Source organism: Phyllobates terribilis, unplaced genomic scaffold, assembly GCF_046119375.1.
Source record: "Phyllobates terribilis strain yellow unplaced genomic scaffold, ASM4611937v1 Scaffold_3__8_contigs__length_932513732, whole genome shotgun sequence".
NCBI classification, from domain to species: Eukaryota; Metazoa; Chordata; class Amphibia; order Anura; family Dendrobatidae; genus Phyllobates; species Phyllobates terribilis.
This window is the reverse complement of record NW_027362763.1, coordinates 819,081,270-819,104,146: the sequence shown is the minus strand read 5'-3', so window position 1 is coordinate 819,104,146 and position 22,877 is coordinate 819,081,270.

The following is a 22,877-nucleotide window of genomic DNA, read 5'->3' as shown; positions in this document are numbered from 1 at the left end:
GAGCACCAGATAGAGCCCACCCTACAGGCTGTCCCAGAGCACGAGCATATCATCATCTCCAAACTATAAGTAAAAATTAACCCCTTTTTGACGTGTGCCATAATAGTATGACAAACGTGAGAACCCCCTGTTTGGTGCGAGCTCCAGCACTGAGCCCGCAGCTTTCCAGGTACACGACAGCTGATATATACAGCTGACATGTGCCCGCAACAGCTGCGGGTGGAATAGCGATCCACCCCCCCCCCCGTGGCTGTTAACTACACAGTGTTCCAAATTACTATGCAAATAATATTTTCTCAGATTTTCCCAAATTACCTATATGAATTGCAGTCATTGTAATTTTCCAGTCAAATAACTATTAGAGTACAATTGAAACAGTTTTCAACTCAAAACTTTATTCTAGGGGATGTTACATTTGCACATAGGACCGCTTGTTCGAAAGGAGCTTCTGAACTCTCTCGTCCATTGAATTTGTCAGGTTTTGGATGGTTTCTGCTTCCAATTGTTTTGCCTGAGGACAGAATAGACTCCCAGAGCTGTTGCTTAGATGTGAACTGCCTCCCACCATCATAGACACTCCTTTTGATGATGCTCCAGAGGTTCTCAATTGGGTTGAGGTCAGGGGAGCATGGGTGCCACACCATAAGTTTGTCCACTTTTATGCCCATATCAGCCAGAGATGCAGATGTGTTATGTGCAGCATGAGAAAGGGCATTATCATGCATGAAAATGATCTTGCTGCGGAATGCACGGTTCTTCTTCTTGAACCATGGAAGGAAGTGCTGTTTGAGAAACTCAACATACATTATGGAGTTCATCTTTACCCCTTCAGGGATCCTAAAAGGGCCGACAATCTCTCTCCCCATGATTCCAGCCCAAAACATTACTCCACCTCCTCCTTGTTAGCGCCGTAGCCGTGTTTGCATGGGGTGTCCATCAACCAGCCATCCTCCAATCCATCCATCTGGACCATCGAGATCATTTCATGCATGATAATGCCCCGTCTCATGCTGCACATAACACATCTGCATCTCTGGCTGCTATGGGCATAAAAGGGGACAAACTAATGGTGTGGCACCCATGCTCCCCTGACCTCAACCCCATTGAGAACCTCTGGGGCATCATCAAAAGGAGTGTCTATGATGGCGGGAGGCAGTTCACATCTAAGCAACAGCTCTGGGAGGGTATTCTGTCCTCAGGCAAAACAATTGGAAGCAGAAACCATCCAAAACCTGACAAATTCAATGGATGAAAAAGTTCAGAAGCTCCTTTCGAACAAGCGGTCCTATGTGCAAATGTAACATCACCTAGAATAAAGTTTTGAGTTGAAAACTGTTTGATTTCAGTTTGTAATAACCTGCTAATGCTTATAATTTCAAAAATGACAATTTTTTGTTCTTTATTAAAATGAAAAGGTTGAAAACTCTGCTGTGCATAATAATTTGGAACATGCATTTTGAGTGCAGTTGAGTTTTTTATTTTTTAAAACTATACTGTTATCATAGGCAGTTTGTACAAAAACCTTTCAATTGTACTCTAATAGTTATTTGACTGGAAAATTACAATGACTGCAATTCATATAGGTAATTTGGGAAAATCTGAGAAAATATTATTTGCATAATAATTTGGAACACAGTGTAGTTAAATTCTGCTCTCAATCTCTGACAGCGGCATTTAACTCGCGCTTCCCGGAAGCGTGTCGTTGGCTCCGCACATCGGCGACCGTGTTACATGATCGTGGGTCGCCGATAGGTTGGCATGACAACCCAGGTCTGCAGGAGACCCTAGCCATTGTCATTGCCAGATTGTGGTCGGCGCCCATAGCAGGTGAGCATTTCTGCTACACACAGGAGATCTGATCATCCCCTGTGTGTAGCAAAGGCGATCAGAGAATTGCAGCTTCTAGTCTCCCATTGTGACTATTGAAGCTAGTGTAAAGTAAAAAAAGTTTAAAAATATTAAAAAAATTATATTAAAGTTTAAATCACCCCCTTTCGCCCCATTCACAATAAAACAAAAAAAATCACTCATACACATATCCACATTCAGAATCACTTGATCTATCAATATGAAAAAATATTTAATCCGATCGATAAACGGTGTGACGTGAAAAAAATTCAAAATGCTATAATTACTTTTTTTTGGTCGCCGCAACATTGCAATAACCGCGATTAAAACATCGGATCTACCCCAAAATGGTATCAATAAAAACGTCAGCTTGGCGCGCAAAAAATAAGCCCTCATCTAGCTCCAGATCGTAAAAAATGGAGATGGTATGGGTCCCGGAAAATGGAGCCATTTTTTTTTTTTTTTTAAGCAAACTTTGGATTTTTTTTCACCACTTAAGTAAAAAAACTATACCTGTTTGGTGTCTACGAACTCGTAATGACCAGGAGAATAATAATGGTAGGTCAGTTTTAGCATTCAGCAGACATGGTGAAACAAAACCCCAAGAAAACAACTGTGGAACTGCACTTTTTTGCAATTTCACCGCACTTGGAATTTTCCTGTTTTCCAGTACACGATGTAGTAAAACCAGTGGTGCTGTTCAAAAGCACAACTTGTCCCGCAAAAAATAAGCCATCACAGGGCCATAGTGACCAAAAAATAAGAAAGTTATGGCTCTGGGAAGAAGGGGAGCAAAAAACGAAAACACAAAAATGGAAACTGGTCTGGTCATGAAGGGGTTAAACAAGAACCACTGGACGGATTTCATCAGCCAAGGTGTCATATTATTCATGGTAATGGCGCCCACCTGACAGTGTATGTAGATTACTGAGCACAATCCTGCTGACAGGTGCGCTTTAAGGTCAGAAAAGATCAGAAGCCCAAGCACGATGCTGAAGTAGGTTTCTTATTCTGCAATTTATTTTTTTCTGTTTTTTTACAGGTTTTACCACAAAAAAAATGACATTAATAAAATACAATGCAGCGTGCTGCCCTTATGTGAATATGCTTAAAGGGAACCTGTCAGGTCCCCCATGCCCTCCAACCCAGAAGCATTCACCTATGTATCAGCAAATTCCCTGCCTAACCAGCCCCGTATAACGTTACTGAGTGAAAATAAGGTTTAAAAAACATTCACAAGTTCCCCATTACCTATGCTAACGAAGGTTTGACTAGTCGATAGGGCGTTCGTTCCCCAGACTAGTCAGCCCTCTTTCCATGTTGTCACGCCCCTGTTGGCGTGATGACATAATTTGCACGAGCGGCGTCATCGCCAGCTGATGCTAATCTTGCGCATGCGACGCTCATTCCGGCAGCGTCACTGCTTCTCCGAGGCCGGGTGTACGCTTCCCCACATCAGAGGCGCAAACCATCTTCTAAACTTCCGAACATGCGCAGTGCGCCTCTGATGCGGGGAATTGTACACCTGGCTTCAGAGATGCAGTGACGCTGCCGGAATGAGCGGCGCATGCGCGAGATTTGCATGAGCGGCGATGATGTCGCTCGCGCAAATGATGTTATCACACCAACAGGGGCCTGACAACATGGGAAGGAGGGACCTAACACCCACTAGGCAAAGCCCTCATTAGCACAGGAAACAGGGACAGTAGAAATGATTTCTAAAGCTTTTTTCCACTCAGTAACATCAGGGCTGATTAGGCAGGGAAGTTCTATTGCCTGCTCTTCTCACAGCCCATCAGCACACAGCGCCTCCATCTTGTAACTTACCAGCCTCGCCATTTTAGGTGTTGATAGAATGGCCATCTCCTGCCAGCTGCCACAGTCTCCTCGAGATGAGAAGATGTCTTTTTGTTCGCAGTGGATGTCGCTGTATCTGTAGTAACGGTCGCTCTCTCTCACCCGCTCCCGCCAGATACGTTGTCTACTGCACGCAGTATACCAGCGACTGCCTCTGCGGGCGTTAGCTAGAGATGCTAGACTCTGCGGTGACGTCATCGGGAGGGGCGGAGCCTCCACGTCACACGGCTCTCATTGCTGTTGTCTCCAGGAAGGGAAGCTACTTCTGCTGTGTGTGGAATATGGCTTCCAACAGGTCTCCATTCTGAATAGAGGTGACCAGACTGGAGCCCCTGAAGGGGAGGCTATCACAGCAGGCACCAGCTGTAGACAGTTTATCAGTGACATGGCTGCTGGAATGGAGGGGATTCTAGTCTGCCTACAGAGCAGGCTGCTGAGAGAGTCCCCAGTGCTATTCTCCCAGGCCTTTATCCTGGAGTAATGTGTATATAGCCACACATATGGAAATCCTTGCGCTGACACACAGCACAGTCACCCACATGTGTACATCCATGTACACTATATGCACAGTACACAGGTCCGTATTCGCCACTAGGCACGGGGGTCCAGTGTTTAGGGAGCGACGCCTGAATCAAGATTAAAAATATTTATTATCCCCTTAAATGACAGCTGGCATTCTGTGGCATCGGCCCGGGCGGATTTGGAACCGATGGGGTCCGATTAACCCGTTAAATAACGCTGTTACTTGCAACAGCTGTATCTAAAGGGTTAAATGACCCCATGTGATGACCACAGGGTACAGTGGCTTGTTAGAGACCAACGACGATCAAAGTAAAAATTATATATGTCCCGCAGTGAGACTAAGTGAAAAAGTAAAACCAAAAAAAAATAAAATGTCTGTAAAAATCCAAAAAGAAGCACACACAAATCACAAAAAGCAGCATTTGCGTTATAACAAAGATAAAAACTCGTACACATAATTGGAATTTTCGCGTCTGAAACGACCAGATCTATAAAATTGTCACATTATTTAATCCGTATGGTGAACACAGTAAAAAAAAAAATAACACCAAAAATGTCGCTTTTTCATCATACTAACACACAAAAAATGGAATAAAAAGTTATCAAAAATACATATATAAAGAAAAATGGTATAAAAGAAAGCTCAAAATTGTCCCGCAAAAAACAAGCCCTAATATGACTTACTCTAGAAAAAAATAAAACTTATAGCTCTCATAACATGGCGGAGCAAAAACAAATCCATTTTTGTAAAATATTGTTTTTAGTGTATAAAAGTAGCAGAACATAAAAATTATATAACATCAACCACACAAAAATAAATTGAAACAATCAATCATTTAATTGCTGTTTTTTCTTCATTCTGCATCTAAAGAATTTGAATAAAAAGTGATCAAAAAAATGTTATGTTCCCCAAAATGGGGCTTCGCGCAAAAAATAAGCCCTCGTGCAGCTCTGTTCGCCAAACAATAAAAAAAATACAGCTCTCAGAATATGGCGATGAAAAAAATATTTTTTTATAAAAAAGCATTTTACACTGTGATGGCAGCAAAACATAAAAAATATATATAACGCTGGTTTCGCTGTAATTGTACCGACCCAAGAATAAATCCACCTTATCTCTTATACCGCACGAGGAACCGCACAAAAATAAAAATAAGGACTATTGTACTGCTATTTTTTTGTTCATTCTACCTACCAAAAATCAGAATAAAACTCAGGTCACGTTTATCCTGCGCTCTCCATTGACCGCTTACATTGGGGGTTCCTTTTAACCCCTTCACCCTAAAAGCCTGTTTTCACCTTCCTGACCAGGCAAATTTTACAATTCTGACCAGCGTCCGTTTATCTGGTAATAACTCTGGAACGCTTCAACAGGATCCCGGTGATTCTGAAATTTTATTTTGCTAACTTATTGTACTTCATGCCAGTGGTAAAATTTGTTCAATATGACTTGTGTTTATTTGTGAAAAAATCTGAAATTTCGCAATTGCAAACTTTTAATTTTTATGTCCTTATAACAGAGAGTTATGTCACACAAAATAGTTAATCAATAACATTTCCCACATGTCTACTTTACATCTGCACTATTTTTTTAAACTTTTTTTTTTTTAGGAAGTTAGAAGAGTTTAAAGTTGACCATTAATTTCTAATTTTTCCAACAAAATTTACAAAACCATTTTTCAGGGACCACATCACACTTGAAGTGACTATGGGGGGCCTATATGACAGAAAATACCCAAAAGTGACTCCATTCTAAAAACTGAACCCTTCAGGGTACGTGCCCACGATCCGTAATAGCAGTGCTGCGTCCAAAACGCTTTGTTCCATATTGGAAGCATAGTGGTGGGATTTATAGAAATCCCATGCCCACTGTGCTTCTATTTGATGCCGCGTAAACTCACCCGTGGCGCGGTTTTTACGAGCCGCAGCATGTCAGCATTTCCGCAACAGAAATTTCCCCAATAGAATGTATTGGATGCAGTAAATCCGCATGTGTTTAATGAACACCTGCGTGATCGGTCCCAGCTTTTTGGACGCACCGAAAATACATTGTGCCCAAAGCACTGCTATAGCCTAATCGTGGGCACATAGCCTGAAAGTCCTCAAAACCACATTCAAGAAGTTTATTAACCATTCAATTGGTTCACAGGAATTAAAACAACGTGGAAGAAAAAAATTAGCATTTTACTTTGTTTCACAAAAATGTTGCTTGAGCCCCAAATTTTATATTTTCACAAGGGTAACAGGATAAAATGCACCCCAAAATTTGTTGTGCAATTTTTCCAGAGTACTCCGATACCCATGGCCGGCTCCAGTTTTTCGTAGACCCTGGGCGAAAGTGTCTCATGGGCCCCTTTTACACATACCATGGTACATGATGCACAGATACAGCAGAGAAATATACTGTAGGTATAGTACAATGCCCAAGATTTCACTTATTTCTTACATTACATGAGTGATATCTATTGTAAATAGTTCAGAAACTGGTGAATCCCCGCAGCGCACAGGGCGTGACCTGGGGGGATTTCTAAAGTCTTCATTTTAGACCGAACAGTATAGTCTTCCATACAGTATTCTGGGCACCACATATTCCTCCATACAGTATTATGGGCACCACATAGTCATCCATACAGTATTATGGGCACCACATAGTGCTCCATACAGTATTATGGGCACCACATAGTCATCCATACAGTATTATGGGCACCACATAGTCCTCCATACAGTATTATGGGCACCACATAGTCCTCCATACAGTATTATGGGCACCACATAGTCATCCATACAGTATTATGGGCACCACATAGTCCTCCATACAGTATTATGGGCACCACATAGTCCTCTTTACAGTATTATGGGCACCACATAGTCCTCCATACAGTATTATGAGCCCTATATATTGCTCCATGCAGAATAATGGACCCCATATAATGCTCCATACAGAATAATGGGCACCATATAGTGCTCCATGCAGAATAATGGGCCCTATATAATGCTCCATACAGAATAAGGGCTTCCATATAATGCCTCATACAGTATAATGAGCCCCATATATTGCTCCATACAGTATAATGGCCCTATATAATGCTCCATACAGAATAATGGGCCCCATATAATACTGCATACAGTATGGGCCCCATATAGTGCTCCATGGAGAATGGGCCTCATATAATGCTCCATAGAGAATGGGCCCCAACAGTGGCGTACCTACTGGGGGGTAAAGGGGGCGTCACGTTGAGGGGCCCACCCTGTTAAGCAGAAGGCGACCGCGGCTCTCTGAGGTGACGCTGCTGTTCTCTTTCTGAGCTGAGACTCTGCAGGCTGCACAGCACAGTAGCCAATTGCAGAGTCTCAGTGCAGTGCACGGTGAGGGCTAAAGTGCTGCTAACCTCATCTTCTTCTACAGGCTGGCAGCGCTGCGGTTAGCTCCACACCATCAGTGCTCTGATTGGTCCACGCTGGACCCTGGGTCCTAGTGAGCTGCTGCAGTTAGGTTGTGCAACCTGTGCCAAGACAGGGCCTGGCCCGGACCAGTCATCAATCACCTTCATATGTAAGTGCTGCTGGAACCAGTTTTTTTAGTTTTAAAATAAATGACAGCATATGATGTTACTGTGGGAGACAGTGGGGTGAATGTGAGGGGAAGAGGGGGAGCTGAATTTCCGGTAGTGGGGGTGGGGGTGGCGCTGAGGGCCTTGTGTTCTGAGATTATGTGCAATCTCATGTCATAGTTGCTGTCTGGGGAGGGTGGAGATAGGGAGGTAGGGGACTTAGGGCTCGTTCACAGGTCAGGATCTCCGGTACGAGTGGTGACAGTTTCCACACGTACTAGAGACACTGACACACGCAGACCCATTCAAATCTATGGGTCTGATCACATGTCAGTGTGTTTTCACAGACCGTGTGTCCGTGTGCTCCACACACTGACATGTCCGTTTTTTTGCAGATGCACGGTCCGCAAAACATACCACACGGATTTTATTATTTTATTCTTATTTTTACACAGGGACACTGCAGGAGCAGACACTACTACTACCCTCATCATTGCCACTGCTGGTGATGATCGCAGTGATGGCACTGAACCATGAGGGCAGCGTTCGGCAGCGCTACCTGGACACTGATTCCCAGCCGCCCGTACGTGTGATCCTGATGCGGCACACGGGCCGCACACGGGTGCAACACGTATAACACACACCGGCATACAAGAAACAGATATCTCCAGTACCGGTTTTTCCGATACCGGAAATATACGGACATGTGAAACCAGCCTTATTATATTTACCGTTTAGGTCTTATTATAAGCCCCTGCCTGATAGTATAACAAACCCCCATACACTAACCATGGCATGAGCTGTACAACATTTAAAGGGATTGTCTGGTCTAAATGTACAAGTCTGCAATTACTTTATGTGGCTAAAAAACCAAGCAATGTGAACTGAGGTCTAAGATGGTACACATGCAAGAAATAGGAGCATGTTCACACTAGCAAAAAGAAGCAAAACCTACAAAAGACAAAAAATATATCTCATACCCTACCATCATTATATATAAATGTAAAGCAAAGTTGCATATTAAATATAGGGTACTTAGTGAACTATTTTTGTATACTTTTTTTGATCAAAAATAGTTCACTAAGTACCCTATATTTAATATGCAACTTTGCTTTACATTTATATACAGTTATATGAAAAAGTTTGGGCACCCCTATTAATCTTAAGCTTAATGTTTTTTAAAAATTGGTGTTTTTGCAAGAGCTATTTCAGTTTGATATATGTAATAACTGTTGGACACAGTAATGTTTCTGCCTTGAAATGAGGTTTATTGTACTAACAGAAAATGTGCAATCTGCATTCAAACAAAATTTGACAGGTGCATAAGTATGGGCACCTCACCAGAAAAGTGACATTAATATTTAGTAGATCCTCTTTTTGCAAAAATAACAGCCTCTAGTCGCTTCCTGTAGCTTTTAATGAGTTCCTGGATCCTGGATGAAGGTATTTTTGACCATTCCTCTTTACAAAACAATTCCAGTTCAGTTAAGTTTGATGGTCGCCGAGCATCGACAGCCTTCTTCAAATGATCCCACAGATGTTCAATGATATTCAGGTCTGGGGACTGGGATGGCCATTCCAGAACATTGTAATTGTTCCTCTGCATGAATGCCTGAGTAGATTTGGAGCGGTGTTTTGGATCATTGTCTTGCTGAAAGATCCATCCCCTGCGTAACTTCAACTTTATCACTGATTCTTGAACATTATTGTCAAGAATCTGCTGATACTGAGTGGAATCCATGCGTCCCTCAACTTTAACAAGATTCCCGGTGCCGGCATTGGCCACACAGCCCCAAAGCATGATGGAACCTCCACCAAATTTTACTGTGGGTAGCAAGTGTTTTTCTTGGAATGCTGTGGTTTTTTGCCGCCATGCATAACGCCTTTTTGTATGACCAAACAACTCAATCTTGGTTTCATCAGTCCACAGGACCTTCTTCCAAAAAGAAATTGGCTTCTCCAAATGTGCTTTTGCATACCTCAGCCGACTCTGTTTGTGGCGTGCTTGTAGAAACGGCTTCTTTCGCATCACTCTCCCATACAGCTTCTCCTTGTGCAAAGTGCGTTGTATAGTTGACCGATGCACAGTGACACCATCTGCAGCAAGTTGATGCTGCAGCTCTCTGGAGGTGGTCTGAGGATTGTCCTTGACTGATATCACCATTCTTCTCCTCTGCTTTTCTGATGTTTTTCTTGGCCTGCCACTTCTGGCCTTAACAAGAACTGTCCCTGTGTTCTTCCATTTCCTTACTATGTTCCTCACAGTGGAAACTGACAGGTTAAATCTCTGAGACAGCTTTTTGTATCCTTCCCCTGAATAACTATGTTGAATAATCTTTGTTTTCAGATCATTTGACAGTTGTTTTGAGGAGCCCATGATGCCACTCTTCAGAGGAGATTCAAACAGGAGAACAACTTGCAAGTGGCCACTTTAAGTAGCTTTTCTCATGATTGCATACACCTGGCTATGAAGTTCAAAGCTCAATTAGGTTACAAAACCAAAAAAAGTGCTTTAGTAAGTCAGAAAAAAGTAGGTAGGAGTGTTTAAAACAAGAAAATGATAAGGGTGCCCATACTTATGCACCTGTCAAATTTTGTTTGAATGCAGATTGCACATTTTCTGTTAGTACAATAAACCTCATTTCAAGGCAGAAACATTACTGTGTCCAACAGTTATTACATATATCAAACTGAAATAGCTGTTTCAAAAACACCAATTTTTAAAAAACATTAAGCTTAAGATTAATAGGGGTGCCCAAACTTTTTCATATAACTGTATAATGATGGTAGGGTATGAGATATATTTTTTGTCTTTTGTAGTTACTTTATGTGGCTGCAGACTTGTGAATCCTCACATTACACACACAGCACACTGTCTGGGCTCTCTGGTTCGGGGAGCGGGTTGTCATGTGACCTTAACCCCTTAACAACGCTTGCCGTATTGGTACGCACATTTGCGTACCCCCCGTTCAGTGAGGGCTCCGGCGCTGAGCCCGCACTGAACGGAGCACATGTCAGCTGATTATTACAGCTGACATGTGCCCGCAACAGCCGCGGGTGGAATCGCGATCCACCCGCGGCTGTTAACATGTTAAATGCCGCTGTCAATCTCCGACAGTGGCATTTAACGCGCGCTTCCGGGTAGCGCGGCATAAGCCCCGCCCATCGGCGACCCCGTCACGTGATCGCGGATCACCGATGGGTGGGCATGACAACCCAGGGTCTGCAGCAGACGCCTGTGGTTGTCATGATCTGGTCGCTATGAGCGCCACCTATTGGTCGGCGCTCATAGCACAGGACCATTTCTGCTGCATGCAGGGGACCTGCTCGTCCCCTGTATGTAGCAGAGCCGATCGGACAGTTGCTGCTTCTAGTCTCCTATGGAGACTATTGAAGCATGCAAAAAGTAAAAAAAAAAAGTTTTTAAAAATATAAAAAAAAGTAAAAAAATATAAAAGTTTAAATCACCCCCCTTTCGCCCCATTCAAAATAAAATATTAAAAAAAAAACCTACATAGACATATTTGGTATCGCCGCGTTCAGAATCGCCCGATCTATCAATATAAAAAAATAATTAATCCGATCGGTAAACGGCGTAACAAGAAAAAAATTCTAAACGCCAGAATTACGTTTTTTGGTCGCCGCAAAATTGCAATAAAATGCAATAACGGGCGATCAAAACATCGGATCTACCCCACAATTTTATCAATAAAAATGTCAGCCCGGCGCACAAAAAATAAGCCCTCACGCAGCCCCAGATCACGAAAAATGGAGACGCTATGGGTGTCGGAAAATGGCGCTATTTTTTTTTTTTTTTACCAAATTTTTGAATTTTTTTCACCACTTAAATATAAAAGAACCTATACATGTTTGGTGTCTATGAACTCGTAATGACCTGTAAAATAAGAAGGGCAGGTCAGTTTTAGGATTCAGTGAACGTGGTAAAAAAAAAAAAAAACAACTGTGGTATTGCACTTTTTTTGAATTTTACCGCACTTGGAATTTTTTTCCCGTTTTCCCGTACACGATATGGTAAAACTAGTAATGGCGTTGAAAAGTACATCTCGTCCCGCAAAAAATAAGCCCTCACATGGCCATATTGACCAAAAAATAAAAACGCTATGGCTCTGGGAGCAAGGGGAGCAAAAACGAAAATGCAAAAACGGAAAATGCTCCGAGGCTTAAGGGGCTAAAGGGTTTTTCCCATGAACCAAAGTTGATTTTAATCAATAGATCTTGGAATAATAATAAGTTCCACAATTGGATGTGTTTAAATAAAACGTTCCTGTGCTGAGATAATCTTATAAATGTTCCCCTGTGTAATGGCCTTGTCTGACCATACAGGAACATGGTCTGATCATACCACATCTCCTGAACAGGGTGGGAAACAAAAGAGTATACAGACATTATAGCACGGGATCACAGATGATTCTTTCTGTGAGGTAAAACATTTCCCTGTCCATTTTAAACAATGTTTTACTTAAAAGAAAGAATCAGCTGTGCTCCCCGGCTGTAATGTCTGTACGCTCTTTTGCTTCCTCCCCTGCCCAGGAGGTGTGGTACAATCAGACCATGTTTCTGTACGGTCAGACACAACCATTACACAGTACACAGCAGGGGAACATTTATAAGATTATCTCAGCACAGGAACATTTTTATAAATACATCCAATTGTAGAAATGATTATTATTACAGTAACTATTGATTAAAATGTACTTTTGTTCGTGGGAAATCCCCTTTAAGTATGTGATTTACATGCTCCTGGCCCCATTCCAACTTCGCGGCCCCATTCAATACAAGTGTATTGAGCAAGACCGGAAACAGTCTAGTCGGAATGTGGCCAGGTGTATGCAAATCGCATACTTGAGGTCTCATGACAACCCGCTCCCCGAACCAGAGAGCCTAGACAGTGTGCTGTGCATGCAATGTGAGGATTCACAAGTCTGCAGTCACATAGTCACAGCAGACTTGTAGCTTCAGACTAGACAATCCCTTTAATAATAATTTCATAATAAGCAGCTTATTATTTGTATAAAGTTATTAAAGGGGTTGTGCGGGCTTGGGATAAAAGTCTGCAGTCACTCTATGTGACTGCAGACGGGCAAATCATGACAGGGTATGGTGCGCCTGCTGTCATGAGCCCCCAATTTCAACAGTGGGATCGGGCGGGCATGTGACCACATGTATGCTATTTGCATATGTCGACTAGCTTCTCTCAATTCAAGAGAATTGAGACAAGCTGTGAGAGTCTAGTCAACACATGCAAATAACATACATGTAGTCACATGACTAACCGACCACATAAACAATGCTGGGGACTCATGGGTCATTATTACTGTACATGGGGGAATCAGTGGACATTATTAAATGTTAAGTGGGCACTTAAGAATCATTATTGTTATAGGGGCACTTACGGTATTGTGGCCGTCAACGGTGCACCTGACGCATTATTACTTTTAGGGGCAAAATGTGGGCACTGTTTTCTAGGGCACTTGCACAGGGCAGTAATATTTTAAAGGGGTAGTTTTACCATCTAGAGAGCACAAAGGGGGGATTTTACTTTGTAAGAGGCACAGTGTTAGCATTATTATGAGGGGGCACAGTGGTGGGCTTTATTATTTGGGATACTAAGAGGATCAGTAATAGGGACACATTCAGCAGCAGCGGCTCAGCATTGGGGTATCAGCAGGATGAGGGGTTTGTGCAGGTTGGGATAGATGGGGCTGGTGCCTGAAATGTGAGAAGTCATATGTGTCTTTGTTGTGATCTCTGCAGATGAGCTGTGGCTGGAGAAGTCGTTATATCGGTCTGGGACAGGTGGAAAAGACGGGAAAAGTGAATGACTCTAGCAGAAAGGACGTCACCTGTAAGGTACTATATATATCTGTACTGTAATCTCTTATATGCTCTGCAATACTGGTATCTACTACTATATGGTCAACACAGTATGGCAGTAATATCAGTGTTAATCATTGTATAAAGATTTCTTTTAGCAACAGCACGGTCATCTGCTGAAGTTCTCCTACTTCCATTATTAGGGTGCACCACCATATTTGTAATCAGGGTTACATGGTTAGGGGCCCACTCAGAAGTTTTGCCCCCCCTGAACCCAACCCTTAGCTATGCCTCTGGGCACATGCTCCATAGAGAATGGGCCCCATATAATGCTCCATAGAGAATGGGTCCCATATAATGTTCCATAGAGAATGGTCCCCGTATAATGCTCCTTAGAGAATGGGCCCCATATAATGCTCCATAGAGAATGGGCCCCATATAATGCTCCATAGAGAATGGGCCCCATATAATGCTCCATAGAGAATGGGCCCCATATAATGTTCCATATAGAATGGGCCCCATATAAAACTCCAAACAGTATGGGCCTCATATAATACTCCATAGAGAATGGGCCCCATATAATGCTCCATAGAGAATGGGCCCCATACAATGCTCCATAGAGAATGGGTCCCATATAACGCTCCATAGAGAATAGGCCCCATATAATGCTCCATAGAGAATGGGCTCCATATAATGCTCCATACATTTAAAAAAAATAAATAAATACTCACGTTTCATTGCTGGTGGCAGGTCAGGACTCCTCAGCGTCTTCTGACTCTCTGCACTGTCAGAGCTGAGGGCGCAGTGTACTGATGTCATTGCGCCCTCTGCCCTGACACATCACAGTGTCAGAAGACACGGAAGACACCGGAGCTGCAGAGCATTGAGATGAGGTAAGTATAAATGCCAGGGCCCTGAACAAAGCATGGGGGCTCACTCGCGAATGCTGGCACCATGCTCCCCCGACTCACTGGCCCCATAGCGCACCAGGGTCCCTAACGGTGAGTGAGCACCCCCGCTTGCCCAAGTGCTGATGCTGGCCCTGCTGATACCCCATATGTGGGAGAAGACTACTCTATAGGCACATGGCAGGGTTCGGAAGGTAAAGAGCTCCGTTTGACTTTTTGGACTCAAAAATGGCTGGAATCGAGAGTGGACGCCATGTCGCATTTGGAAAGCCCCTGATGCGCCTAAACAGTGAAAAACCCCTATCAGTGACTCTATTTTGTAAACAATAAACACTATTTTATAGAAAAAATAATTATTTTTGCATTACTCTATTCTGAGAGCTATAACTTTTTTATGTTTTTCCTGATGAAGCTGTTTGGCAACCTGCTTTTTGCCGGACAAAATGGCATTTTCAGCTATACCATTTTTATTTACATTCGTCTTTTTGATTGTTGTTTTATTCCACTTTTTGTTCGGCAGTATGATAAAAAAGCATAGCTTTTGCCTCTTTTTTAAAATATTTATTTTTATTGTGTTCACTAAAGGGGTTAACTAGTTTGACAGTTTTATAGGTCGGGTCGCGGCAATACCAAATATGTTTACTTTTTTGGGGTTTTTTTTACATAAAAATACTTATTTATTGGTTTAATGTAATTTTTAATTATTATTTCACTATTTTTTTTTTTTTACATTTTTACAAATTTTTTAAACTTTTTAAAAAATCTTTCGACTTAGTCCATCAAGTGGACTTTCACTTTGATCGCTGTTATAAAGCATGCCCAAGCATTACAGTTAGTGTTGAGCGAGTATGTTCTATTAACCCTTTCGCCGAGTATGCTCGGGCCGAGCTCCGAGTGTTTACAGCTGCTCGGTGATATGTTTGAATCGCTCCTGTGTGCATGATTTGCAACTGTTTGACAGTTTTATTACATGTGAGGAATGTCTGTTTCTTACACATTCCTCACATGTAATAAAGATGTCAAGCAGTCGCAAATCATGCACACGGGAGGGATTCAAACATATCACTGAGCAGCTGTAAATACTCGGAGCTCGGCCCGAGCATACTCAGACAGAACATACTCGTACAGAACATACTCGCTCAACCTTAATTACAGTGCTTTATCTGTCAGTTGTGCAGTGGTGCACTGACACAAGCCTCTTAGACCATAATCTGAGCATGGTCTAAGGGGCTTGCCGTAGCCTGGATGTTGATCCGGATGTTGTCATGACGAGCTCAGGTCACCATGGCAACGATCGGGCCCTCGCAATGACTTTGCAGGAGCGCGGATCGGAGGGGAGAGCGAGCAACCTCCCTCTCCCTGCCTTCTAAATGTTGTGATCAATATTAATCGCAGCATTTATGGGGTTAAAGTGCCAGAGACCGCTCTTAGCAGTGAGAACCGGGTGTCAACTGTTATATCAGATGAACACCCGGTGGCAATCGCGCGCACACAACTGTGCGTGCAGAATCTTCAGGACATAGCCTTCCCTTCCATGACGTATGGATAGGTCCAAGGTCGTGAAGGGCAAATTGACTCGCCCCCTGGGCCGTGGGGCACCCGGAACCGGGCTTCAGTGCGATGATGGGGGTAGTAGTGGCAACCCGATCCCGTGGCTCAGGGTGGTCAGACCAAATGCTGTGGCAGTCTATTTGTAGAGTTATGAATGTCCACCTACGCCACCCGTGGATTTCGGTCAGGGATGACAGCCACTGCAAGGCAGACCGCTGAGGCTGATGTTGGTGTGCAGCACAGGGTAGGAATGGGCCTGGGTGTCTGAGAGCATTCGGGCGAGCCCCACTGGTCAGGGTGAGTGTGAAGGCCTACCGTTCTCTCTCTGCCCTTGCTGACTATCCCCCTTTTCGTGTTGTAATAGCCCACGTCCCTGAGCTGGCCGTGTACTTCGCCTGTATGGCTTGTGACTCGGGCCTTAGGTACCTTTTGCTTCTCCGTGCTGTACTGGTCCCTCTGTGTGGCGGAGCCTCCAGGCTTCTTAGGCCAAGGGACCTGAAATCCCTCGCGGGTTGGTTCTCTGCTTCTGGGCTTGCAACCCTGACAGCCTCGGACCCCAATGTCCGGTAGTGTAGTTCTCTCAGCCAGGACCGGCTCTCGTCGCCTCTGTCCCTGGCTCGCAGCTTCTCCTCTGCCTCACGGACTTATCGGCTACAGCTGAACTGTCCCTACTTCTCTGGGACTAGTCTCAGTCCTGAGCTAGGTCGTCCACTTCTCCCTAACCCTGCCCTCAGTTCCAGTTTTATAGGGGCAGCCAGCTCCCCCTACTGGCCTGGGACAGGAGGTGCTGTATGCTAATTGTACCTGAACAGGGAACCTCCCTCCTGCTCTCAGACACAGCCTTTAATATTTGTGGCATCCAGGCCTGGGGTGACACATTCCCCCCTAGTAAAATTTAGTACTCCGGGACTAACAGGAAACACAAATACAGGGTAGAAACAATAACATAACATATATACAAGTACATTTTGTCCTTAAGGTCACGGCGCTTCCGTGACCGGGTGTCCATATCACCCAACTAGGTATAGTTTTCCACAATGTGGGGACCTGTCCCTATAAACCCCAAGTTCCTGGCCTTGGGCGTGGCAGCAAGGTAAAAGCTAACTACTTTCGACCACAAGGGGGCCACGCCGGACAGGTTTTTCTTCCGTGGTCATCGTCGAAAGAGGGCACCAGGTGCAACTATCTACATGGTAGTTCCGGTTATTTACTGTCCATAACCTGTCAGTCCATTGTATCTAGGAAAGCTGGAAAACAGTATTAATACCCAGGGTACAAACATAAAACATTAGATATATACACTGTGCATTTAGATCTTCCAGCGAGCTGGTATTTGACCAGTAGTGCTCCGATTGACCTCCGTAACCCACTGTTTGGTGGTGGTCTACCCTGGCTTTCCCCACTATCATTTATGGTACAGCTACTAGCTGGGTTCACAGGCAGGGCAGGCAGCTGTCTGCGGGTTCTTTGGCTTACCGCAGGCATGGCAGGCTCACTGTCAGCAGAGCGTTGACTCTCTTGGGCTGCTGGCATGGGTCCTTCTGCCTCCGGCGCTGCTTGTTCCGCTTGTTCTTCCTGCTCTCCTGTAGGCTCCTGCTGGGTAGGTTGAAGGAAGTGTAGGACGGGTACCACTATCGCGTCATTTATCCGAGTCCAGGTCCGGGGGAACTCTCCGAGAATGGTGCTGATCATTTCTTCCTTGTCCTCTGCGGGTTCAAGGTCAGCTTGATCTCCACTTGGACTCTGCAGTTGCTCGGGGCACCATTTTAGGTGGTCTCTGGAGACGGTGTTAGTGGTTTCTCCTCCATCCTTGGTAATCACACATACCTTCGGGTTGTCGTGGTCGGACTGCAGTACTGTGTACGGGTCTCTCTCCCACTGTTCGTCCAGCTTGTGAAGCCTTCTCTTGCACTTCAGGACCTGCTCACCAGGTTCCAGGGGGCCAGCAGGGGCGTGTTGGTTGAAGAGCCTCTCTTGCTTTTCTCTCGCTTGAGCCAGACTCCTCTCCACACTCTCCTGTACCTTCTTGTACTGTAGCCGCCGTTCCGTATCCCAGTCCGCTTCTGGGGAGGTGTCCTCGGGTGTCAGGACTCCCATCTCCAGGTCTATCGGCAGCTTACCTGGTCTTGCCCGCATCAGGTAAGCCGGGGTGCAATTTGTAGCATTCACCGCGGTATGGTTGTACAAGTCAATCAGGTCTGGCAGCTTCTCCTGCCACAGGCTGCGTTCTTCCAGGGGCAACGTCTTGAGGAGATCAATGATGATATTATTCATTTTCTCACACAGCCCGTTGGTTTGCGGGTGCTAAGGCGTTGTCCGAATCTTCCTACAGCCGTAGAGGTTGCAGAACTCCTGGAAGACTTCCGCCTCAAACGCTGGACCTTGATCTGTCAAGACCTGTTCCGGATACCCGTTTGGACGGCAGAAATGTTGCTGGAAGGCTCTGGCCGCTGTTTGGGCTGTCAGGTCTTTAACAGGAACCACCACCAGGAACCAGGAGTAATGGTCCACAATCGTGAGGGCATAGATGTAGCCGGACCGGCTGGAGCCAACTTCACATGAGCTACCAGCTCAAGAGACTGCCTGGTGACGATGGGCCTCAAGGGTGTCTTCTGGCTGGTACGGTCCTTCCTTCTGAGGTGACATGGGCCGCAGTCCCTGCTCCAGTTCTCTATGGCCCCTCTCATACCGATCCACAGTAGAACCGCTCTCTCAGTAAGAACTCCAGTTTCTTCCACCCGAAGTGTCCCGCTCTGTCATGGTAGGCCTCCAGGACCATTGCCGCATCTCGCCTTGGGACCACTACCTTCCAGGTCAGCTCGTGCGTCCGGTGGTTGACAAGCCTTCTGCACAGCTTACCTTCATAGAGGAATAGCCTGCTTTTCTCCTTCCACAACTGCTTGGCTCCCTCTGGAGCATCCGATCCAGGGCTAGCGTCTGCCTGGGTTAACAGGTCTTTCACCAGGCGAATTGCAGGGTCACTATCTTGCGTTTCGGCCCAGCCGTGGTGGGGTAAGGGGTTGAACATGACAGTGGTTAGGTCTTTGTCTCTTACCCGGTGAGAGTACTGAGTGGCCCCATACCGGTGGAACGCAGGGAGCTCTACTTCCTCCAGCTCTTCCGAGTCGTCTTCTCCTTCAGGTAGTTGGGGCATTCTTGATAGGGCGTCTGCGTTGGCGTTGGTTCTGCCGGCCCGGTATTTGATTGTGAAGTCATAATTGGATAGCCGGGCCATCCACCGCTGTTCTAGGGCACAAAGTCTTGCATTGTCCAGGTGTGTCAGCGGGTTGCTGTCCGTGTACACAGTGAACTTTGCGGAGGCCAGGTAATGCTTAAACCGTTCTGTGACAGCCCACACCACTGCCAAGAATTCTAGCTTGAAGGAGCTGTAATTCTCCTGGTTTCTTTCAGTGAGCCTTAGCTTCCGGCTGGCGTACGCGATCACCCTTTCTCTGCCCTGTTGGTTCTGCGACAGTACGGCTCCCAGCCCCACATTACTGGCGTCGGTGTGGAGAATAAAAGGCTGGCCATAATCAGGGTAGGCCAGGATCTCATCCCCCGTGAGGGCAATCTTCAACTGTCGGAACGACTCCTCTTCCGGCTTGTCTGTCACGGGTGTGTCGCCACGAAGATCGTCACGATTACACAGCCTGACTTCTCGCAGCTGACTTTTTGGTGCTTTGTGTTTTCGGCAGTGAGGGAGTTAATTCTCTCTCTCTCTGTGCTAGACGAGGTCCAGCCTCGCCCAGCTGCAATCAATGCTGCTGTAGTGAGTCTCCTTCAAATGCCTGCTGGTCTGTTTGGGAAGTGTCGGTGAAAGCATTTCATACAGACTTACAAAGCGGATCGTGGTATTTGGAGTTTCTGAGATAAGTGTATTTGGAGTGTATTTTCCCTTCCTCGCTTTATCATTTATCTCCTTTCCCGTTCGTGTTCCCTCTGTTGTAGTTGTGTAGTTTTGTATGCAAGGTGGTTTTGGTTTTTCCCTTGTACTGTCTCGTTCGTCTAAGTACTGTGTGTGGGCATATTATTACTTGTCCTCTTTTGTCGCGTCCTGTGGGGTTTGTGCGCGCTCTAAGACCTCACATACCCGTCCGTCTGGGGCCCTCTTACCTTTGAAGATCCCGGAGCGTCCTTGGACTCATCTGTCTATGGACTTTATTACGGACCTCCCTCCGTCTTCGGGTAAAACGGTCATACTCGTTGTAGTGGACAGGTTCAGCAAGATGGCACATTTTATCGCTCTTCCGGCTCTCCCTAATGCTAAAACTCTTGCGCAGGTGTTCATTGGGGAGATTGTGAGGCTTCACGGGGTACCCTCCGATGTGGTGTCTGATCGGGGGTCTCAGTTTGTGTCCAAGTTCTGGAAGGCGTTTTGTGCACGGCGGGGGATGCATTTGTCATTCTCATCGGCTTTTCACCCTCAGACCAATGGTCAGACGGAACGTATGAACCAGAGCTTGGAGACATATCTCCGGTGTTTTGTGTCAGAGAACCAGGAGGACTGGGCTTCTTTCTTACCTCTGGCAGAGTTTGCTCTCAATAATAGGCGGAGCGAGTCCACTGGTAAGTCCCCGTTTTTTGGGGCATATGGTTTTCACCCCCAGTTTTGTACTTTCAGTAGGGGGGGCTCTTCGGGGGTTCCTGAGGAGGAACGATTTTCCTCATCACTCGCTTCAGTATGGAGAGGGGTGCTGAAGAATCTGAATACTATGGGGAACCGATACAAACGTATGGCTGATAGGAGGAGAGTGTCTGGTCCGGACCTAAGTGTGAACGATCTGGTATGGTTGTCTACCAGGAATATTAAACTTAAGGTTCCCTCCTGGAAACTGGGTCCCAGGTTCATCGGGCCGTACAGAATCAGTTCTATTATTAATCCGGTGGCATTCCGTCTTGACCTCCCCCCTACGTTTAAAATTCACAACGTGTTCCACAGATCGTTGCTTAAGAGGTATGTGGCGCCGGTGGTACCGTCACCTTTACCTCCCCCTCCAGTGGTGGTCAATGGTAACTTGGAGTTCCAGGTATCAAGGGTCATCGATTCACGTTTTAATCGCCGGTCCCTTCAGTACCTGGTTCATTGGAAGGGGTATGGTCCTGAGGAGAGGATGTGGGTTCCTGCGTCGGATATTAACGCAGACCGATTACTTCGGGCCTTCCACACGACTCACCCGGATAAACCTGGCCCTGAGGGTCCGGAGGCCCCTCGTAGAAGGGGGGGTACTGTCACGGGTGTGTCGCCACGAAGATCGTCACGATTACACAGCCTGACTTCTCGCAGCTGACTTTTTGGTGCTTTGTGTTTTCGGCAGTGAGGGAGTTAATTCTCTCTCTCTCTGTGCTAGACGAGGTCCAGCCTCGCCCAGCTGCAATCAATGCTGCTGTAGTGAGTCTCCTTCAAATGCCTGCTGGTCTGTTTGGGAAGTGTCGGTGAAAGCATTTCATACAGACTTACAGAGCGGATCGTGGTATTTGGAGTTTCTGAGATAAGTGTATTTGGAGTGTATTTTCCCTTCCTCGCTTTATCATTTATCTCCTTTCCCGTTCGTGTTCCCTCTGTTGTAGTTGTGTAGTTTTGTATGCAAGGTGGTTTTGGTTTTTCCCTTGTACTGTCTCGTTCGTCTAAGTACTGTGTGTGGGCATATTATTACTTGTCCTCTTTTGTTGTGATCGGGGTCCTTCTCAGGACTAGATTACTTAGGTGCAGGGATCCTCAGGAGGTAGGGGTTACGCTGGCGGCCTGGACCTCTGTACCTTTAACAGTACCTCCAGGTTGAGGGATTAGTCAGGGCCCCAGCTTAGGGTCAGCTTAGGCCCCCTACCTCCAGTATACAGAGACAGCGTGACATTGTCCCACTTGAAGGGTGGCTTTTGGCTTCTGGTCTTAGATTGCCCTATCAGGAGGTCTTGCATAGGGGCTGCCATCTTTGTGAACCCGGGGATGAACCTTCGGTAGTAGCCTACCAACCCGAGGAATTGCCTCACTTCTTTGATGTTAGAGGGGCTTGGCCAGCTCTTGATTACTGTGACCTTGTCGGGGTCGGGGGCTACTCCCTCAGCGCTCACCACGTACCCTAGGTACTGTACCTTCGGTTTTAACAGGTGACACTTTGAGGGTTTCACCTTCAGGCCATAGCCTGCCAGGGCTTCGAACACCTCGGCCAGGTGCTTTAGATGGTCCTAGTAGGTCTTTTAATAGACAATAACATCGTCCAGGTAGAGTAGGACCGTCTCAAAGTTTCGGTGCCCTAGTCAGCATTCCATCAGCCTCTGGAAGGCCCTGGTGCGTTGCAGAGCCTGAATGGCATACAGTTGAATTCACTTAATCCCATCGGGGTGGTGAAGGCGGTCTTCTCCTTGTCAGCCTCTGCCACAGGAACCTGCCAGTACCCGCTAGTAAGGTCCAAAGTAAAGAAGAAGTTAGCTGATTTTAGGGCTGCTAAAGACTCCTCTACCCTAGGTAACGGGTACGCGTCTTTATGGGTGATACGGTTGACCTTCCTATAGTCCACGCATATTCTCATGGTACCGTCTTTTTTTTTTTACCAAAACTAAGGGAGCTGCCCAGGGGCTACAGCTATCTCTAATGACCCCAGCTTCTTTCATTTCTCTCAGCATGCCCTTTGCGTTCTGATAATGTGCAGGGGGTACAAGTCTGTGTCTCTCTTTTATTGGTGGGTGGCTCCCCGTGGGGATGTGGTGTTCCACTCCCTTCACTTTTGGGAGGCATGGCAATGGGGAACGGGTCGCTTATCCTCACGCTACCGATCTCACCACCAGACAGTTCTATCTGTTGCCGTCT